The sequence below is a fragment of the Pan troglodytes genome, chromosome 2 (assembly GCF_028858775.2).
Source record: "Pan troglodytes isolate AG18354 chromosome 2, NHGRI_mPanTro3-v2.0_pri, whole genome shotgun sequence".
Classification (NCBI taxonomy): Eukaryota; Metazoa; Chordata; class Mammalia; order Primates; family Hominidae; genus Pan; species Pan troglodytes.
Genome location: NC_086015.1, coordinates 75219061 through 75241211, shown reverse-complemented (window position 1 = coordinate 75241211; position 22151 = coordinate 75219061). Strand labels below are relative to the sequence as shown.

At 41.6% G+C, this 22151-nt stretch overlaps 1 protein-coding gene across 21 annotated transcripts in view; it reads left to right on the top strand.

The window, feature by feature from the left end:
- The window catches only part of FOXP1 (forkhead box P1), a 629627-nt gene that overhangs the window by 336625 nt on the left and 270851 nt on the right, over positions 1 to 22151 (top strand). The window contains exon 1 of one of the 21 annotated variants that reach the window (XM_054682058.2): positions 1783 to 2455. The exons of 18 other annotated variants lie outside the window; for them this stretch is intronic. The gene's annotated coding sequence lies outside the window, so the exon portion shown is untranslated. Of the gene's footprint in view, positions 1 to 1782; positions 2456 to 22151 lie in introns of those variants that run through there. 2 more of the 21 variants (XM_054682053.2, XM_016940108.4) reach the window with 2 other exon arrangements.

Sequence of the window (22151 nt, the reverse complement as noted above, 5' to 3'; positions counted from 1 at the left end):
TGTCTCTCAGAAGCATCACCCTCAGACTGGGGTCTGCAGCACAGAAACGCCACCAGAGTCAAACACCTGGCAGGATTTCCCCCTTTCCCTTTGTGAAATTTTCCAACAGAACCAGGTTGTGGAATAATACATAATGAAAATGATTCTTGAATAAAATTATAAGTTTGAATGTTCTGCACAATACTTTCCCCAATATTGGATGGATTTTTTTTGTTAAGATGCTAGCACTGAGATCACTGGCCCATTTCAATTTTTATTGAAACAAATAAACCCAATAAAAACACTTATGCTGAGAGCTGTAGCGCCACAGTGAAAGAATCACCCTGTATTGAATGTATTGATTTATTTATTTACTGCAACTGGAAAATCGAGTATTGTGTTAATGTATTTTATAAGAATCACATTGCTCGATGAAATGGCTAATTTATTTTAGCGTATACATAAATAGCTAGCAATTTTCTCTGAGACAGGCTAATGAAAATGATGCCATGAAATTGTCTATACGATGAAGAGTGACGGAGACGAGTTATTATTGGGTGAGTGCTAAGACGCGCTGAACTGGCCATCATATCTTTGAACTTTTGAACTGCTACTTGTTTCGTGTGATTTATTGATTTTGCTATCTCTCTGTTTAGCTCAACTTTAGTTTTTGCCCAGCAGTGCAGATAAGTGGCATAGGAGATTTAATTTCATGGGTATTTGGGGTTAAAACCTATCTTTAAAAAGAATGCTAACCATGTTTTAATAAAACATGAGTTGCAGGGGTTTTAGGTTTCTGTACGATATGGATCTGATAAGAACCAAGGCAGTTTAGACGCCAGCCCAGAGGTTCCAGGCTAGGGAGGAACTCTTTCAGAGCTTTGGAAGTTTCACCAGGGCCACATGCATTTTATTTGCTAGATCAGCCTGGCTTCATTCTTAATTACATGTATCATTTATCCCCCTGCCTGTGCCCTTTTGCTCATGGCACATGTTTTGCCTCGGTGCCTGGTACACAGAAGGTTTCTCGGGTTCTCGCAGGCAGCATCACTGTCCCTGTCCTCCCGTCCTTGCACACCGAGGGCTGGCTGCTACCGAAGCACCCTCATTTTGGCTGATCTCGTGGGGAAACTGCTTTCAAGAGCAGCCACGGCTCCCACCTAGGGAATAAAGATATGGAAGCCTGTTCAGCGTCGGGGCCAGAGCTGGCTCGCTGCTGCTCAGCTGCCTCCAGATTAGTTCTCTCTGGTCCCCCATCAGCATTGTTACCCTCCTTATCAGCCTAGCCCTGACCTTTGAGTGGGATGTTTCACTCACTGCTTGGTGGTGGGGGGTGGTTTTCGTACTAAGTGATCATGGCAAGAAAGCAGCCTTACTTTTTATTGTTGTCTTTGGACCTGCAGAACTTTTCTTAAAAATGTAACATTTTGGGAACTCATTCTTCATAATATTTTTTATTTTATTAGCTAATTTCTAAAGGATGATTTGACAACAGTATTTTATGCTTTTTGTTTATTTGTGGGTGGGGGGGTGGGGGTTGGAGGAGGTAGGAAAGAGCTTTGTCATGTAAAAGTAACCATCCTAGAAATTTCAGGTAATAAATTTTCAGGTGCATGAATGGTTAAGACTCTTCACTCAGTGACACAGTATGTGAATGAGGAATTTTTATGAAGGTAACGGTCTTGTTCTTTAAAAATCTGATTTATTTAGCAGGTACTTCTAAATGACCAAGTAATTTTAACCTTCAGAGAAAGATGGGGAGGGGGTGGGTGGGTAGAGAAGGCTTGTATCTCTGCAAGGGATTGAAAATTCACATCCCTTTTAATGATTAAACTGGCACGGTCTTTATTTGGATGTTAAAAGCCTTTTCTTACATTGCAAACATTCTCAGCAAATTTACAGTCAGATATTTGGAAACAGCTAACACTTGGAAAAAAAAAAGGAGGAGGAGGGCCTGTTTGAACTAGGAAACAAAATTAGTAGGAATGGCTGAAAAGACAGGACTGACCCCAACACCATTAGCTGGAGAAAAAAAAATTCCATTTCATTGCAACTATGTTATTGTTTACTTTACCATACACATCCTAATATGGTTACCTCCCCGTCAGAGGAGGCCAAGCCAGGGGTTGAGAGGCCCCCTCCGGGAGAAAGCTCCTAACTGCTTCTCAGACAATAAGAAACAAACGGTACAACTCCACAAAAGGCTTCCCGGAAAATAAGTGTCAAATAAATCCTACAGAACTCTCGCTTCTGCCACTGAGCTCTGTATATGCAAACCTGTTTTTATGCCATCGCTTCCCCAGGCTGAGCTGCGTTTGTTTGGAAATGTAAGCCACTGCCTTTTCTTTTTTTCTTTTTTCCTTTTTTTTTTCCCCCTCACTTCATCTGAGGGCTCTGGATTAATTCCTTGAGACATATCTTTGCATACATATCTCATGAGTTATGTTTCCTGGAGCCTTTTACTAGGAACATTAAGGTAAGAATGTTGATTTAGCCTGGGACCTTTGTCACTCAAACTAATGCTCATCAGTGATATAGACATTGTAAAGAAATATTGCGGAGGTCTTTTGTGGTCCCCCTCCCAAACAGAGAGGTGCAGTGCTTTTAATTGTCATGCATGGATTCAGAAAAAAAAAATGCCACCAGTTGTGGATGAGATGTAGCAGAGGTGTGTACTCACTGGTGTGGTGTAAACACTGCTGAAAACACCCCCGATCTGTGGCAGCCACAACAGTTTCATTAGAAGCCTTTTCCTGCTGTTTCTTCCAATTCTTCTCTACTTGGGCGTATTTCTTTTTCTTTTTCTTCTTCAATTTTTTTTTTTTCCCTTTTTCAACTCTCCTGATCTTTTCCAAATCCTCATGGTCTTGAGGCTTGCCTGTTATTATCTGCAACTCCAGAACAAAGGTAGGTTGCTCAACTCTGTGCTTCGGGGGGAGGGCCAAGTTATTTTGGGAGGGATGTCTTCCTAATGCATGAGTGGCTGACCTAAAAGAGGGGGGAGAGATCATGCTTGGAGCCGAGGGATGAGAGCGCACGCACTGTGGCAGCTTTTATGTAGTGGAGTTTATTTTTATGCAACTTAAAGTAGCGGCAGCATCTTTAGTAGAATGGACTCGTTAGGTTTGGTTAATCCACACTGGTGTAACACTGATGTGTACATTTTATTACCAAACTGGGGTTTCAGACATTTGGGGATGCTTGAATTTATGGCAGCAGCTAAGATTCCCTGATGAGGGACTGTATTGAGTTTATCACAATTAAATAACAGATTTAGGACTTTTTTCTTTTCTTTTAAATTTTAATGTGAAGGTGTGTTTGGGTGACTGGCTATGTACTTTTTCTTTTCCCCTTTGGTCTAATTGCTTTAATTCCTTGGACACCTTCACTTATTTCTCAATTATTTTCTTCTCTAATTTTGTGTAATCTGGTGCTCTGTTGGAGCCAAGGTGGAGGTTTACTGTTTTTAACTAATTGTGCCTTGCTGGGTGGCAATATAATAGAAAGAGTAAAGACCACAAGAAATTCATCTCAACCTGAAAAGGGGACTTGGAATAGAGTGGTGCAGCTTCATAATTGAGAACAAGAGCAAATTAAGCCTTGGTGAGGGATATTACAGGCTATTAATCATAATAAATATGTTTGGCAACGATGTATTTTCTTTCTATAGTTTTCAGTTAAGAAAAATCAAAGTTGGTGATTAGAAGAGGGAATAGTTCTTTGGCTTATAGATGCTGGGACGTACTTGTTCATTAGTTCAAACCACATTAAAAGTGAGCAGTTTGTTCCAGAATGAAGTATGTCATTCCCAAGCAGATTTGAATACATCCCTGTCCAAATGCAATCTCGGGTTCATGCCACAGTGCTTGGCTTTTTCTGAACATCTCAGCTTCAGCACGGGACTCGAGTGCTAAGAATTTTATTTTACGTTATGACTATGCTCGCACATTCCTGTTGGTTTCTTGGCTGTGGATCATCTCTGTGCATGCACTGTAGCCCTGTCAAGGTGAAGCTCTTTGAAAAATAGAAATTCAGTGTATTTAACCAAAATGAGCTTGAGCAGCCCCTAAGTTTATATCTTAGAAAGCTGCTAATTATGCTTGTCGAAAAACACATCTGAGTGGAAGGTTCTGAGTCCAAACAGGATCGAGTACTGCTTTAGAAATATAACTGTAGTCTGTGCTTTTAGAGAGGTTTATTTTTACTTTGGGGCCATGGAGGGGGTGATTGGAATTAGTAGCCTTTAATTAGACGGGGAGATATTCAAATTTTACAGGGATTTATGTTAGAACATGGAATGGCGGGTGGCTCTTTCCTCATTATGAATCCTCCCTGCACATAATGAGGTTCATCATTAGTTGATGGAGTGAATTTGCCCTAGCTCTACCTTGAAAGGCACATAATTTACATACTACTTCAGAGCCTAAGCTTTAATGGATTCCTCGATGAATAAAATGAAAAGCTACTTTCTTTAAATTTTTGAACACTGTTTAGATAATACGATTTTAATAAGACATTCAATTTGCTTGTTAAGTATATTTGAAAGTGCTTTTTTTTTTTCCTTTTTGGGCAAAATATATTTTGGCTTGCCATGCTGTGTATCACAGCGATGTACCCTCACAGTTGTCTCAGAGGACATATGGGGTACGTTGTTAAGAAATGGGAGAGTCTTAGGCGGAAAGCTTTTTCACATGTGAGCCTCCAGATTATTGACAAATCTTTTTGTATAGAAACTCTTCTGACATTAAATGGTTATAACAAAAAGGTTTGGAAACAAGCTTATTATTAGTGTCTGGTTTCACATATACGAAATTTGTGTGCATGCTGATTCCAGCCAAAATTGACAAAATAGCTAGCTGTACCTCCTGATGTATTTTAATGATGGAAGAGCAAACTTCCCTAGTGCAGCTGTGTGTTTCAAACTGCTGTGTAGCTATGATTCGATGAGGAGAAATTGAGTTGGAGGCTGTCTAATATGTTATCAGGGCATCAGCTTAGGAGCGTTCTGGTCTACGCCATAGGTGCAGCAAGTTTTCTGTCACTCTTCCCTCTTTAGGCTGGAATGGGGAAAAAAATCAGCTTTGACTCAGCACGATTTGAACACGAATGTCTTTTAAATGAATATGGGAGGTTAGTAATAGCATGTTACTGAACATGTCCTTTGCTTGTTCGAGACAGGTCACCCCTGCATTGTTATCATTGCTGCAAGTAGAAGCAGGTTTCTGGTGGTTTGTCACTTTCAAGAGCAGGGAAGGTGTCTAAATATAAGCGAAGCCTTGTTTTGATAGAATGTTTTATTACCTGAAAATGATCAGCATATATTAACATTAATAGAATAGTCCATGTCATTCTTTTTTTAGGCAATTTACCTCTGCTACAGACCTGTCTGCTTAAAAAAAAATCTTCCTCTCTTCTAAAACATATATTTGTTTAGAGAGTTTTCACTGAAGTGTACATGACAATTACAGCTGTTCATTAACAAAATTGGGTATTTGTTTTAAACTTTAACCAATCACTTTGATATGCTAATTATGGTGTAATTTAATTTGAGCCCTGTAATGATGATGCCGTTATTATGGACATAAATGATGCAGTTAAGCTGAGAGTAATCTCATTTGCATACTGTACATGCCAGTAAATTAAGCCCTTTCTTCGACTGCTTCAGCTTTAATTTTCCACTTCTTTTCACACAGCTCCTTTTCAGCCCCTCTCTTATAAGCCCACTTTGTAATAGTCCTGATGACTGTTTGATGTGAAGAGTTTCGGCACCACAATAATGCACGACAGAAGATGTAACATTTAAAGGATTCATTATCTTGCTGAGTGTTCCTTTAAGAAAGAAGGATTAGAGGGTGGAGGGGAGACCGGAGTGTCCTTTCCATGGGATATGACAGGGCCCCCTGTTAAAGTAATTTGAGATGCCAAATGCTCTCTACTCGCCCCCAAGTCAGACTTGGGACCTATTATTTAAAATGATGGCTTTTTCCCCACCGTTCTGTAGTTTATGGTCACAAATTGTGTTGCTTTCAGCAGTAGTGAATTTCCTGTGCTCCCTTATGGTAATTGGAGGTAAAAGTTTTTTTTGTTTTTTTGTTTTGTTTTGTTTTGTTTTGTTTTTTTGAGATGGAATCTCACACTGTCGCCTGGGCTAGAGTGCAATGGTGGGATCTCGACTCACTGCAAGCTCCGCCTCCCGGGTTCAAGCTATTCTCCTGCCTCAGCCTCCCGAGTAGCTGGGATTACAGGCACCCGCCACCATGCCCGGCTAATTTTTTGTATTTTTAGTAGAGATGGGGTTTCACTATGTTGGCCAGGCTGGTCTCGAACTCCTGACCTCGTGATCCGCCCGCCTAAGCCTCCCAAAGTGCTGGGATTACAGGCGTGAGAAACCGCGCCCAGCGAAGGTAAAAGTTTAATTTAGCTTGACTGTTAAGATTCTTCAAATCTGGGCCTTCATAGATGAGATTATAATTTTAAACAATTCTGGCCAGGCGCGGTGGCTCACGCCTGTAATCCCAGTACTTTGGGAGGCCAGGGCGGGCAGATCATGAGGTCAGGAGATCGAGACCATCCTGGCTAACATAGTGAAACCCTGTCTCTACTAAAAATACAAAAACAAAATTAGCCGGGCATGGTGGCACGCGCCTGTAATCCCAGCTACTCAGGACCTGAGGCAGGAGAATGGCGTGAACCCCAGAGGCGGAGGTTGCAGTAAGCGGAGATCGCGCCACTACACTCCAGCCGGGGTGACAGAGCGAGACTCCGTCTAAAAAAAAATAAAAAAACACAATTCTGAGATATGACTGAATGACATTTTCAAAAGGAACTTTTTTCCCCCCATTCTGCCTGGATTATCCAAAAACCACCCATTTCATCCACTTCTGTAAGAATGGAAACGCTTTGCACATAGATGCTCTTCCATTTGTAGGCCCATCGCTGCTACCCTGCTTGAGCCAGGAGACCAGCCATGTGCCTTTTCATGGCCTTTGGCCAGTACACTGCCCTTCCATTCAAACCAAAGAATGCAAAGAGCATCACTAAACTCTTCTACATCGTGAACGGATTCTCCCCATGGCTCTCGCCGAAGCCAGCGGGAGTTGAGTGGGTGTAACTGAGGATTGAATTTAGCACTGTGTTTTTAAAAGGGTCATAGGCCTAAAAATAGTTCAAGCTGTTTGACTCTGCTGCAGGCTACTTCCTTAGCAAATGGAAAAAAGTATTAAAATAAAATAGAAATCGGCTGCATCCATTCTCATTTCTTGGGACTGTGAAAGTCTTGTACTTCCTTTCGAAGCCCCCCAGTTCTCCATCCCTTGACCCAAAGTTCTTCCTAGTTGATTGTCAACCCTGCCCCCAGCAGTTCTCTGATAGGAGGCTGCCTTTTCTAATATTTTGACAGGCAGAAATTTCCTGGTATTGCCATGGCAAATTGTACATAGGGCTCACTCAGCCTGGTAGCAGTGGCAACTGGAATATGGAATTTCGTCCAACTTTGGAAATCTCAGGGGAGGTGAATGTCTCCCAGTTGTGTTTGAGTTAAGCAAAGGCTGTCACACTTGACACAATGTCAGACTGTTTTAAAGCAAAGTGTAACACTTAAAAAGCGTTATTTTTTTTCCTGCTTTTACATGCTTTCAAAAATACCATGGGCTTCAAAGTGTGTGTAAAAAACCTTGTAGAAATACTTGTACTATGGCTATAATTCCATATCCAATATTATACTTTTTTGAAATGTGGAGCTTTTTGGTTTTCTTTTTGTTTGTTTGTTTTTGTTTTTGAGAAGGAGTCTTGCTGTGTTGCCCAGGCTGGAATGCAGTGGCGTGATCTCGGCTCGCTGCAACCTCTGCCTCCCAGGTTTAAGCAATTCTCCTGCCTTAGCCTCCTGAGTAGCTGGGATTACAGGCACGTGCCACCACACCTGGCAAATTTTTTGTATTTTTAGTAGAGACCTCGTGATCTGCCTACCTCGGCCTCCCAAAGTGCTGGGATTACAGGCATGAGCCACCGTGCCTGGGCAGCTTTTTGGTTTTCAATATAATTGAGGGAGACAGGGAAGAGGAGAAATGATTTTATATAACAGTGTGGAAATTTTTAATTTTTATCCCAGCATGTAGACTGGATTTTCTCAGTACAGACCAAGCTCAAATGCAATCACATATTCCCACTGTGAAATTTCCTACTTTTAGGAAGGTGGGAAAACAGAGAGCATAAGCTCTCTGAAGGCAAGGAATGTTTATCTGAATTTTCAGCACTTACACTAATGCCTTGCACATAAGTAGGTATTGAAGAAATATTTCCTGATTGAAATGGACTTGCTTATTCCTGAAGACTTTTGAGGAAATAAGAAAGAAATCAAATGAGAAAATACAGAAGAAAATGCTCTCTAAAGTGTAAAGCTATTAAATATACATGATGATGTTGAGATTGTAAACCTCTTCAACCTCCTCTTCCCTGGTCCCTCCCTTGTGTGGGGGAGCCACTTGTAAGTGCTTGCAGGTGGACAGGAGCAATCCTAGATGGGAAGCCACCTCAGCCCCGATTATTTATGAATGCCTGTAACGGTGATAGTCACTCTTAGTTACTGAGCTACAGCTATGGTCTAGAACTGTTGTGAACGCTTGTCATACTTAATGTCATAGAATCTTACCAATAGCTTTTCAGGATAGGTGCTGTTATTCTAATCTTTTCCATGTGGCAACTGTGATGCAGACATTGTCCCAGGTCAGACAGCTGTTAGGTCTGGAACCAAGACAAGTATTCCTTCAGGAAAACCCCAGAGTCCTCACTCCTGGCCGTTGCACTTGAATCTTCCCTTTCCTTGTAGACACACACACACACACACCCACACCCCTTTAGAGGCATGCTTATACTTTGTACATTCATTTATTGAACGGCAGTAGTGTTCCAGGTAGCAGCCTAGGCACTTTACATACTCTGTTTTCATAGAGGCCTGGCAAGGTAACCGTAATTTGTCCCTACTTACTAATGAGGAAGCAGACATTCACTCGGATTGAATAACTTGCTTATGCAGGTAGAAAGTGACCAAGCTGAGCTTTGAAGCCCTGCTTGTCTGCCTGCAAAGCCCTTGTTCACTGAATCACCACTGCATGGTCCCCGCTAATCTATATGTAGCCTGAGAGTGTTTTGTGCTCTTAAATTAGTTAACTTACTGTTTAATTGATTTATTAATTTCATATATTTTGAGTGCCTATGGGATGTAAAGCCTTTCATAGTTACCTTATATTTTGGAGGGTCGGACTAAATGTGCGCCTTAAGTAACTGAGAATCTCCTAATTTCTCAGTCTTTTAGTATAACGTCAATTCCTGGCAGGGAGCCACCTTCTCTTCCTTCTCCCCTTCCCCCTCCAGACACATAAATGAGACTGTTGTTAAATTATCCTTTTTCCTGGGGGAGGAGAATGCTGTGCTGTCTCCTTCCCTTTGATTGAAGCCTTCCTTACTGTTATCTTGACAGGTGACAGAATGAATATCAGCTGTGGAACTTATAGATATGTGGGTCCATATGTGTTTACACGTATCCCCATGTACACGTATGGATTCATTGCTTGCACTTTCATTTATACACACTGCAGGCCACATGTAGAGAAAGCAGTAGGAACATTTCAAGGAAACTCTGTGCTTCCTGATACTCCTTTCCTAGCACCGTTCTTTGGCTCCATAGCTCTGCAATCCCAATTCAAGCATGGGAAGTGATGACAGTATGTAAAGTGTCAGTTTCCCTTACCACACAGAAACTCTTCCAGGCCAGGATCTTGAAATGCTTCTAGTCCTGCACTGTCTGCTATGGTAGCTACCAGCCAGATGTGGCTCTTGAGCACTGGAAGTGTGGCTAACCCCAATCAAGATAGGCCATATGTATAAAATATATGCTGGCATCCAAAGACTTAGTAGAAAAAAAGAAGAAAGAAGGTTAACTATCTCATTCATCTTTTATATTAGTTGCATGTTGAAATAAAAACATTTTGGATATATTAAGTAAAATCCAGTTTTTTTTTTGTTTTTTTTTTTTTTGTTTTTTTTTCAGATGGAGTCTTGCTCTGTCGCCCAGGCTGGAGTGCAGTGGCATAATCTCAGTTCATTGCAACCTCTGCCTCCCAGGATCAAGTGATTCTCCTGTCTCAGCCTCCCAAGTAGCTGGGATTACAGGCGTGCACCACCACGCCTGGCTAATTTTTGTATTTTTAGTAGAGGTGGGGTTTCACCATGTTGGTCAGGCTGGTCTCAAACTCCTGACCTCGTGATTTGCCCGCCTCGGCCTTTCAAAGTGCTGGGATTACAGACATGAGCCACCGCACGTGGCCCAATTGTATTTTTAAAACCAGTTTCACTACTTCTTTTTTATTTTATTTTTTTCTTTTTCTTTTTCTTTTTTTTTTCCTTAAGACAGGATCTCGCTGTGTCACTCAGGCTGGAGTGCAGTGGCAGGATTATGGCTCATTGCAGCCTCAGCCACCTGGGCTCAAACTGTCCTCCCACCTCAGCCTCCTGAGTAGCTGGGACTGTGGAAACCACCATCACACCCAGCTAATGATTTTTATTGTCTCCTGTGGAGATAAGGTCTCCCGATGTTGCCCAGGCTGGTCTCCAACTTCTGGGCTCAAGCCGTCCTCCTGCCTTGTCCTCCCAAAGTGTTGGGATTACAGGTGTGAGCCACTACACCCAGCCATTTTTGCTTGTTTATATGTGGCTACTAGAAATTTTAAAATTACACATGTGGCTTGCCTCTGTGGCTCTCATTATATGTCTGTGGGACAATGAAGCTCTAGAATCTACATGATATCTCTGTAGACAGGATGACTGGTAGATCGTGGGTGCTGGAGGGTGGTAGCTCAAAGATTTATCCAAAAAGTCAATCGAGAACTGCAATGAAAGCATGCTACAGAGAACTTGGCCCATAGCAGAGGCTCAGGAAATACTTGGGGATGAAGCCACACACAGCAAATATTTCTACATGGGAAACACTAAAGAGGTAATCCCTTCCATTGTTTCAACATCCTGCCCTTCCTAATCAAATTGAGAATATAGCACCTACCCCACTATTTTAGAGAACTTGGATTTGCAAAATGTTTCTATTCTATACCCAGCTTGTGACCTTGATGCCAGTAAATATTGGCTCATCTGCTATGATGATTCCATGAGCATAGGTCAGCAGAGAGGAGAGAATGGGATTCCTTGAATGTTCCTAGGTGATTCTCTTATCCTGGGCTTTGGTTATTTGCAAGAATTGTTACATGGGGTCCTGGAGCCACAGGCTCTTACTGGGGCATTTGCCTTAGGTAAATAGATGCATTTGTCTCCTTGATACTCTCCTAATATATGTTCTTTACCTAGTACAGAATTTACCTTACAGTATTGTGTAAGTATAGTTTCTTAAAGAGAGAAATATTAGCCGGGTGCGGTGGCCCACACCTGTAATCCCAGCACTTTGGGAGACCGAGGCGGGTGGATCATGAGGTCAGGAGATAGAGACCATCCTGGCTAACACGGTGAAACCCCATCTCTACTAAAAATGTAAAAAATTAGCCGGGCATGGTGGCACGCACCTTTAGTCCCAACTACTTAGGAGGCTGAGGCAGGAGAATCGCTTGAACCTGGGAGGTGGAGGTTGCAGTGAGCTGAGATTGCACCACTGCACTCCAGCCTGGGCAACAGAGTGAGACTCCATCTCAAGAAAAAAAAAAAAAGAGAAACATTCTATGAATGTACATCACTTAACAAATACTGATTTTATCCCTGCCTTATTAGGCATGGTGGGCTCCCTGCCTTCAGGAAGCTTGTTGACTACATAAAGGCAGGTAAGAAATGTCATAGCTTCAACCGGAGATATCAAGATTCAATGGTTGCCAAATCAGAGCAATGTTGTTTGGCTTATAAAAAGAGTCTTTAATTTTTTTCTAGAGGTTTTGTAATCGGTGTTCATTAAAAACCCACATCTTTCCTACATTCTATTTATTGTATAGACGATCTAGGGAAAGCATAATTTTAATTGTAAATTTTCAGTAACCCCAACCCCTACAGAAAAGTGAGTTATATACCAAAAAGTTTTTCCCTAAACATCCCTGCCAGTCCTTAAAATCCAAGGGGACTTAGATCTACAGTCGCTTTGCTAAGATTTTTTTTTCCCCATCAGAATAAATGGAAGCCTTCACTGGAATGAGCACATGGAAATTATAGCTGTCACATTGTCCATTAAAAGCAGACATTCAAGTGGGATATTATCTCACTTTACTTTTTGGTCCTTCAGAAGTCAAGGGACAGGGTATTAGATGTGAGATGACCATAGGAAGACTGGGTCCTGGCAAAGATCAGTACCCAGCATGAAATGCGCCCACTTACTTGTTAAGTGCTTAAAATTTTCACCCCTCCTCCTGCCCTGTTCTGCCCTGAAGCTGCAGATTCATTAGTATCAATTGGTTTTCAGGGTGTTTCTATCTCTGGGCCACTGGCTCCTGGATATGATTACTGCCTGATATTTTCCATACAGTGCTTCCATTTTCAATCATCTTATCCACAGTTGGCCTAATGTCACTCTTTGAACATTCACAGAGGAATAATGTAAATGTTAGCTTTTGTCCTGTGCATAACTGGAGAGGAAAATGCCTTAGACTCATCTGCACTAAACATTTCTTTGCAGACACCTCAGAGAGGACGGCCTCCATCTCTGCCCACAGCACACCCATTTTCTGAACAAAATCAAAGAGTTGTTCTTGGGGATGTCCTTGGGGTGACGAAACTTTCTGTAGGCGGTGCAACTTGTGCCTCCAAGGATTTGAAGAGCATCCTCGCCTTCCCCCACTCACCCATATTTTATTGTCAGTTCTTTTGCAAGGGTGAAGGCAGAGGACATGTTTTGGAAGGACAGTCTTTGGTACTCTTGGCTTGTCCATTTTGTCGGATGATCTCCAGTGGTGGAGGATGAGTGTGCTGATTGGATTAATTTCGAGTTGGAATATAATGAATGGTTAGTGTCCTTTTACTCTGTTGTGTTTTGAGGTGTTTGTCCCTGACAGCCATTTGGCAAATAATCTGGTTATCCAAAAAGATTTTTGGTTTTTTGATTTAATGCTTTAAACTTTTCTTATTTTTTTTTTTACTTATAATATTAAACATGTGAAAGCGATTTTAATGACTTGTCATTGAAGATATACCCTTCTGCCTCCATCTCCCCAAATGGGCATGCAAGAAACATCACTGCTGAACAGTCTGGAAGTAAGTTTGCACCACCAAAGGTCAGTGTGGGTTGTATAAAAACCAGGACTGGAAGCAGCCCTCCCACCCCAGATAATAACGGCAATTCCAGAGAACATTGAGAACACAAACCCTCGAAGAAAGAGCAAAATTTCTCTGTCATGTAATGATGTTTGATTTGGGCTAAAAGGAATGTCCATTTTGCCAAGGTCTTAAGTTCTGTTTTTGATTCCACTTTTATGCATTTTAAAAAGTTTTCTTAGCTGCCTTCCTTGTTTTCCAAAAATATACAAGTCCTGATCCTCTTTTGTCCTTCTTGGGGTCCCCAGGAATCAGAGAATACAATGTATAAAACTATAGCACCAGGCAGGGGGTTGCGAGGCCGAGGCAGGCAGATCATCTGAGGTCAGCCTGGCCAATATGGTGAAACCCTGTCTCTACTAAAAATACCAAAAAAAAAAAAAAAAAAAGAGTCAAACATGGTCATGGGCATTTGTAATCCCAGCTACTCAGGAGGCTGAGGTGAGAGAATCTCTTGAACCCCGGAGGCAGCGGTTGCAGTGAGCTGAGATCGCGCCATTGCACTCTAGCCTGGGTGACAAGGGTGAAACTCCATCTCAAAAAAACAAAAACAAAAACAAAAACAAACTATAGCAGCTGCTTAACCTTCCTTTCAATCATGGTAAGCTGTGGATTTACAGAAGCTCAGCTCCTGCTCCCTCAGTTTTTTATGAGTTGGACCATAGACCTTTCTTGATACAAAGTGGAAACCATTTCCCTTCCCTCCCCTCCTCTCCCTTCCCCTTCCCTCCTCTCCCCTCCCCTCCCATGCCTTCCCTCCCCTTCTCTCCCTTTCTTACCTTTCTATTTCTTTCGCTTTCTCTCTTTCTCTCTTTTCTTTTCTTTCTTGGGGAGATAGGGTCTCACTCTGTTGCCTAGGCTGGAGTGCAGTTGTGCAATCATAGCTCACTGCAGCCCCAACCTCCTGGGTTCAAACGATCCTCCTGCCTCAGCCTCCAGAGTAGCTGGGACTAGAGGCACATCACACCTAGCTTATGTTTTTATTATTATTATTAGTAGTAGTAGTAGTAGTGGTGGTGGTGGTGGTAGTAGTATTGTAGAGAACCACTGCACCTGGTCCCCATTTTTCTTGCTTTTTTTTTGAGACAGAGTTTTGCTCTGTGGCACGATCTCAGCTCGTTGTAACTTCCATTGCCAGGGCTCAAGAGATCTTCCCTCTTCATCCCAAGTAGCTGGGACTACAAGTGTGCATCACTGCAATTGGCTAAATTTTTTGTATTTTTGGTAGACACAGGGTTTTACCGTGTTGCCCAGACTGGTCTCGAACTCCTGAACTCAAGGGATCCTCCCACCTCCACCTCCCAAAGTGTTGGGATTACAGGCATGAGCCACCACACCCAGCCCTGACCCTATCTTCTTTTTGTTTTTTTTGTTGGAGTTTCTATTCTCTGTTTCATTTTTTGAGATCTATGGATGTGAATAAGCTTCCTGCCGTAAAGAAGACATCATTATTTATTTCTGTAGCTTTTGTGTACTACCATGGAGATGACATGGAGCATCAGTTGAGGGGTCCTGTAGAGTGACAGCTAGCAGATGGGTAGAATAACTATTATTAGTGCTGCTTCTCCTCTCTGCCAGTTCTCATAGCAGACATTGCTAATTGATCACAGTACTTTTTCTCAGCAAGCCTGACTGTGGCCTATGAATCTTCCTCTCAAGGAGTGCCAGCCACTGATAATCGATAGCACTTGACTGAAATGTATTTCCCCTCCCTTCTCTAATTGTTGTGATTTACTACATGTGAAATTGGCTGATGAGATATTATTAATAAATAGTGGCACATCTTTTATTTTGATACTATCAGATTCTTTTTATATTATCTCAGTTTGCTAAGCCACCTAGCCCCTTCCAAATTAGCTTTTTAAACACATGCTCTTTCTTCAGATGTGACCTGACAAGAGAGACAGACAACCCCCAGAAATCCCTTTCAGGTGACGATGCTGAAATAGGCCAAGTACCAGTTCTTCTTTGAGCTGTATAACTCTTTCTTAGGTACATAATTCTTTGCACATGCAATTGAAGGATCACCCAGGAAATGGATGTGGCCTTCATACAGGAGATAACGTTGAAGTATGAACTCTTTGCCCTTTGGCAAATTGCCTGTTCCCCTCATTCTAAATTTCTAGGAATCTAGGTCCTGACACCCTACATTCTTTGATATCGCCATAGACCATAATCTAGTTGAATCTACCAGAATTATTTATGCACCATAATGAAAAAGAAAAATAGGGAGGCTTTTTCTATTCACTCATCTTTCATCGTTATTTTAACTTATATTTCCCTGGAATTTTTCTGTCTTAACTTTATAGTTTAAAAATGTTGCCTGATAAACAGTGCTTGTAGTCCATTTGTTTTTTGCCTAATGCATGGAGAGAAATTTGAAGTGTCCAGAATTCATAGTTTCTCCAAAATAACCACTGAGTCAACAAGTTGGTGTTGTGTATTTTTCCCCACTTTGGACATTTATAATAAATTATAATAATTCTCTCTTGAAAGATTAGAAAATCTCTCCTATTTTTTTTCCTATAAGGTAGCTATAGGTGGATTGGTTCTGTCTTATTTGTAGCATCAGAAGTCATGTTTTTTGATTCATTGTATTTATAAGGTAAAAAGGAGAATCAGTTCACTTTGTTTCTCTTGAATGCAAAACAAGAAGGAAGCATGTTTGCAGGTGCTATCATGTCTCAGCATCACTGTGCTTATGTTTAGTTATTTTTTGAGTTTTAAAGCCTACATCTTCATCTTTCCTTGTCAGGATGTATAAAATTTATTCATGGTTCATTTAAGTAAAGAAGCTATTTTAAACCAAATTGTCCTCATTGAAAGAAAAGGGGACTTTTGCTGTCAGCTGCAGAAACAGGATTTTTCACCAAAATGTCTGTTACTTAACAAAAAAAGTAGATTTGCAAACTTGCTTTTTTCCCCTTCTTATGATTAAAGAGCGGAGGGAAAAACAAGTGTCTGGATAGTCAGACTCTACTGGAATTTTTTCCCGTTCTCTGGCAAGCCTGTCTTACTTGTAGGTGTATCTCAAATGGAACAGAATGTGTGAAAGCCATTTAAATGATTATTTGATAACTTAATAAAGGAAAATGCTTCAAGCCACCACCCCCCTCCTACAGTTGATAAGTGATGCCACCTACTGTGAAAATATTTTACAAAACACTTTCGTTTTGGAATCAGTATCAAATAGTAATTTTAAAATAAAACATGTGTAGAGTTTTCTCTTGGCTCTTCCCAGTTTTGAGAATTCACAGTGAGCCCTGTACTCTTGAGTTTATGCACCAATCTTTCTTTCTTCCCCGAGTATTACTTTACTCACAGGTTTGGCTTAGCAGACTTTAGATGTTGGTTTTTAGCTACGGATTAACTACTAATATATTTGTGCTTAATTATTCTTTTTTGGATGGTAGTTGCACTTTGCACTTTAAAATACTAAAGGAGATGCATTTAACCCCCTCCTGTTCCTTTGTTTCCAGGTAGGGGAGGGTTTTAAAGACTTTAATCATTCATGGGCATTGAACACACAGTACTACCTCTGAGGGCAGTTTTGTCTGCCCAAGGCATTCTGCTATGTAAGTAGAGGCTTCTTGGCACCAGAAGTCAGGAGCACCACATGCCCTTAGAATTTCACTGCATTTGTTCTATGAGAAATTGGTTCAAAGAACAGCAGTTTTTAAAGAAAGCGATCCATTTGAAAAGCTACACAGTTTGCTTGGCATCTCTGAACACTTCACAGCCGCACAGTGACGCTCTTGTAAGCCTGCGGCCTTTGCAAGGTTTCGTTTTGTCTTTTTCTCCTTTATCCCCCACCCACCCCTCCCCAGTGGTGTCTGCTTTGGCTGCTGGTATCTTTTCCTGCAGCCCTGCTGTGTGGCACACCTTGTAGCACTTGAGGCTGCCTTAGGAGCTCTAATTGTGAGTAGCAAGTTTCCAGGGAGTCCTGGAGGTTGCAGCGCCACTGAGATGATCTGAGCTTGACAGAAGTGGCACAATCATCCCTAAGTCCTTGACGAAGCAGTAACCCTTAAGGAGGATACTCGAGTGGCCGTGGAGCTTTCCAGAACTGAACAGAATGGGCTCCTGTGTCAGTGCAGATTAGCTCTTGTTGTTGTTGTTTACTAGACAGTGGGTTCCTTTAATGAGATGGTGTACGGAGAACCCATTGTAGCTGATCCAACTTCCGGCGTTTATTTTATTTTTTTTAAATTTCAAAGCTCCATTCTTGACACTGACTAGAAAACAGCTGAAAGAAAGAGACACGGCCCATTTGCATATTCTACTAGGATAGTGTGGAGCCTGTATGATGAAATCTGAATAAATACGTGGATTTTGAGAACCCTTTTTTTCCCTGACAGTATTCAACATTAAGTATATACTTAAGCAGTAATGACTCTGAAGCTATGCTTTGCATTCATGAACACACTCCATAGGGTTACGCTTCAAGCACTAGGTGAAGCCAAGATTTTCTGAATTATGTTTCATTGGGGAATTTTTACCTTTTTTTCCTGTTTATGACAGTCATTTCATCTGGTTTTATAATGAGGTCAGGAACAGGTGAATGTAAAATAATACTAGTAAGTGGAGTGATTTCTGTGTTAATGATTAGGCTATTTTTTAAATTAAAAAGTTCTGGTATTTGAAACATGCTCAGTACTTTAAGTACACTTACTAGTAATTAATCAGAATGAAAGATTTTAATGTTCTCTGCTTATGTACAAATCATTATGGCTACCTGTCTGCAAGAAGTCAGGAGAAACTGGTATCTCGGCTAAAACTGGGGGAAAAACTGGTGTCGTCTTTGCTTATTTTTCCCATTCTCCCAGTAAATACAAAGCATTAGCATTTGTATAATATAGGGGTGTACTTAACTCTTTCCCCCTAAAAGGCCAACTTTCCCCCTTTATAAAATACAGGTCTGCTCATTAAACCAATAACCTTTAAAAATGAGACATCGAAAAAAAAAAAAACCACCAACAGTAAAAGCATTTTACTAGGAAACCCTCTTAGAGCACATTTTAAACATCTTTTGTGTTTCCACATATCAAGCTACTTTATGGACTTTTGCTGTGGCATTGCCCTTCAACGAGAAAGCTTTTTCCATTTTGTACCATAAAGAATATTATTTTTCTGCCAGCCAATTTTCTCTGTTAGTCACTAATTGGCTACATAAATCTCGGGTGTTGAGAATGAGGAATGTTTCAGTGTCATAGAGTGTAATCTTCACCCTTATTTACCAATTCATTAAGATTCATTGATGCAGGATCGGTGAGAGGAAATGACAACATAAATCAGACCTCCAACATAATGACCCTAATCAGTTGGGAATTGCTGGAAATGTCATGATGAACTATGTCCTTGTGTTAGTGCCACTGTACATTGTCATTGCGCTGCTTTATGAGTGGGACGCATCTTCCTGACACTGACTGTATTTAACGAAAAAAGAGTTGTTAAAAACCTGATTCCATTAAAGCTATGAGATCCATACAAGGTCCTGTGGTGTTTAGCCTTGTGCCCTTTACCTTCATTGTAACTGCTTAATGGAGCTGCAGTTTAATGCACATTTAGAGTACACCTGAGTAAAAACTCCACAGGAAAAAAAAAAAGCAGGTTGATTTATGGCTTGTCATGTCTTTATTTAACCCAATAATTTCGGTGCGTATAGAGAATTGAAAACAGTAAGTTCTCCACTTAGGTACCAAATCTCTTGTCACTAAACTGAGGAAGCATCCCAGTGACCTAGAACTCCCTAAATATCCTCTCTTTCCGTGATGTGTTGGATTCAAACCTCAGTCTCCACAGGTTTGCTGATAGTAACTGCTGGTCATTCCTAGAATAATGTGTCAATTCAAAATTAGCAATAGAATTTGACAGGGGCTTCTGCAAAGAGGTTTCTGGACACCTCCCCCGCCCCCCACCCGCCCCACCATGATATTGATTTGATTCCACCACATTCTTGGAATTGGTTACTGGAAGATCGGGAGCTGCATAGCTCATACACATTCTTCGATTTAATATAGTTATTCATTTTAGCTGTAATGAATTAATCTGGCAACAGTTTTGGACTAGCCCAGAAGGCAATCCTCCTTCCTCTTTACTTACTGCTTATTAAAATCTTGCCGATGAATAGCAGGTAAATACGTTTCAGGATGTGAAGATTGAAAATTGTCACTTTATACTCCTTTGACTGTTTTTTTTTTTTTTTTTTTTAAACATTGAGCATGATGGTAACCAGTTTTTAATCTCAAAACAAATCTTTAATCTATGGTACAAGGCTGAGAAAGACCTGTAAGAGAACAAGACAAGTTTACTTAATCTTGACAGCCCTGGGTGTAATCTCACTCTGCTTGTGACAAGTCAGACTGTAAGATTTATAACTCCTTAATCAAATGTCTAGAAGTCTCAGGAAATGTTATCATAGGACTTCCTTTCACATGACTTACTGAGAACTCAATAGACCGTTAGATAAGCTCTAGACTAAGCTGGACCTTAGAATAATTTCAAATTGACTAATAGTTTTGTGGGGGGTTTCTTTGGCGGGAGAGTGTTTTCAATTTGTTTTGACAAGTGTATGTTTACAGACTCATTATATCAGAGGGCTGTGTTGCTTCCAATAGGAAGACACGGTAATTTCGGATGCCCTGTGGTCGTGGTCTTCACGTAAACGCTATTTGTGTTCCGAATCTTAGAGTTGTGTGGGAAGGGAATCCGAGGAGACATGAGGATCATAAAAGCTGCCCGACGTCACCATGGTCGCGTGCCTGTGGGGCTGTAAAGGCAGACTTAGACAAGAGCAGGGGACTGCAGTGGGCTCTGAGCCACCGTGTGTCAGTGGAAGGATGACTAAGAGTGTGAGAACCACTGCATCGCTAGAACCGCACCAGCCTTCTCATGTGGTCCAGGAGGCCCGGCACCGCCATTACCACGAAGACCAAAATGACTCTCCCCACCCACAGCCAAACCAGAGTCGTCCTGTGCGCTCTGCCCTGTCATCAGAGGGGACTGTCAGCCGCCGTCTGACATCCTGCGTGCTTTGGCTCTTACCCCAGTCTGACCAGTGTGACTGTACAGGATCCCTCTTCTTGGCCGGTGACAGCGCACTTAGTGCCCTTGCAGGGAGCCTGAGAACGAGCAAGGTAGTGCGTGCGGGGAGTGAGCAAAAGAGAGACTCAGAGAGACAGGATGTGAGATGGAGGTGGAGAGCAAGACTGCGAGAGGAAAATGACAAGCAGAGAGAAAGGGATACTAAGAGGAAGATGGCAAACTGAAAGGGAAAGAGACTGTGTGACAGGGTGAGACAGAGTGAAAGAGATTGAGCCAGAATGAGATGCAGAAGGGGGTAGGGAGGGAGTGAGAGGGAGAGAGACAGGAGAGAGAGAGTTCTGGAAGGAGGAAGAGAGAGAGAGAACCCCGGGAAGCAATAGGGACCCCCAGAGTAGACCCTGCCATCACTTGTGCCTGGAAGAGGCTCTTGCATAGGTGACGGGCATTTTCAGGATGGCTGCCGGGTGGAGTTGAGCAGTGAGGCTGACAGGAGTCACATCTGGGCCTGAGACAAGTAGCCCAAACTGAAAAGGCAATGCTCTGATGTCAGCCTCATCCATCTAGGCTTAGAACAAGGATCTGTACTTTGAAGAATCCCAGCCTCCCCTGCAAGAAAGAGCCCAAGATTGTTACCATTTCAGACCTCAAGAGCCAAAGCAAGACACACCAGTTCCTAACCAGAGGGACTTGAGTTAGCTCTAGGAAATGGGAAGATTCAATTGATGTAATTTCAACTTCTTTTCCTCAGAGGCGTCCAGCAGCACAGGCTGCCAAAAAAGTGCCCATGCCCTTGATGTCTAAGCAAAGTGACTGTAAAAATAGAAGTAGTGTCTCAGAAGTTTTTTCTCTGCCCCTGTCTCTCCTGAATCTGAACCAGGCTGTTTAAAACTTGGCATCACTCAGCTTGCAAAGCTACCATTTGTTTCTAGAAAGTGAAAGTTTTTTTTGGTAAGCCCTCTGAAACTCAGTGTTGCCTAAATATCTGAAGACATGATTTTTCTCAGTCCGTCTTGGGCCCCTGTGCCCAGTCTCTCTTTGCTGCACCCGTTCTTCCTCTGCACTCATATGTCCTCATATCCAGCTCCTTTCCATAGATGTGATTGGGTTTCTGTTCATGTCTCCACTGTTCAAAAGATTTGTTTCCTCCACCATTAGTATTTGAGGGAGAACTCCCAAAACCTAGGGAGGGGAAAGCAAGTGGGCAGAGAACTAGAAATGAGATGAGAAAAATAGCTAGCTATTCCTGGCAAGGAAAAACATCTTTACAGTAACAGGAGTGTTTAACAGACAGACAAAATACCTTCAAAATATGCAAATCTCTGTTTATCTTACAGAATTCTACAGGGAACAAATCCGTAGCATTAGCAATTATGACTTAGCTCAGAAATTTTTTTCCTTCCTCGTCATAATTATAAACATCAATATCGCTTAGAGCTTCACGTTAAAATGTTTTTCTCCTACTTCTTTTAAGAGTTATTTGTTTAACATGCTTTTATTATCCTAGATGATGTGATTTGGGAAGAAAGTATTAATTCTCTTATCAGCTCTGTTTCCTTTCCAGTTGTTCAGAGAATTGAGCTACACTAGTAGTTTATGAAGTAAGAGGTATTAAATAGAGAGCTCACTGCTGATCAGATTGAGCCACTTCTGAACTGTGGCTATCCAGGCAAAGGGGATTGACAGCTTAGCATTTATGCCGCAAACGTGTTGGAATAACATGGCAACAGAATCACAGGCATCTTTACTTCTCTCACACTGCCGCCTCCCAGCTAGTGCCTTTGTATCATTGAAATTTTTGAGAAACAAGATGCCTTAACTCCTTATCCAATGTTGCTTGT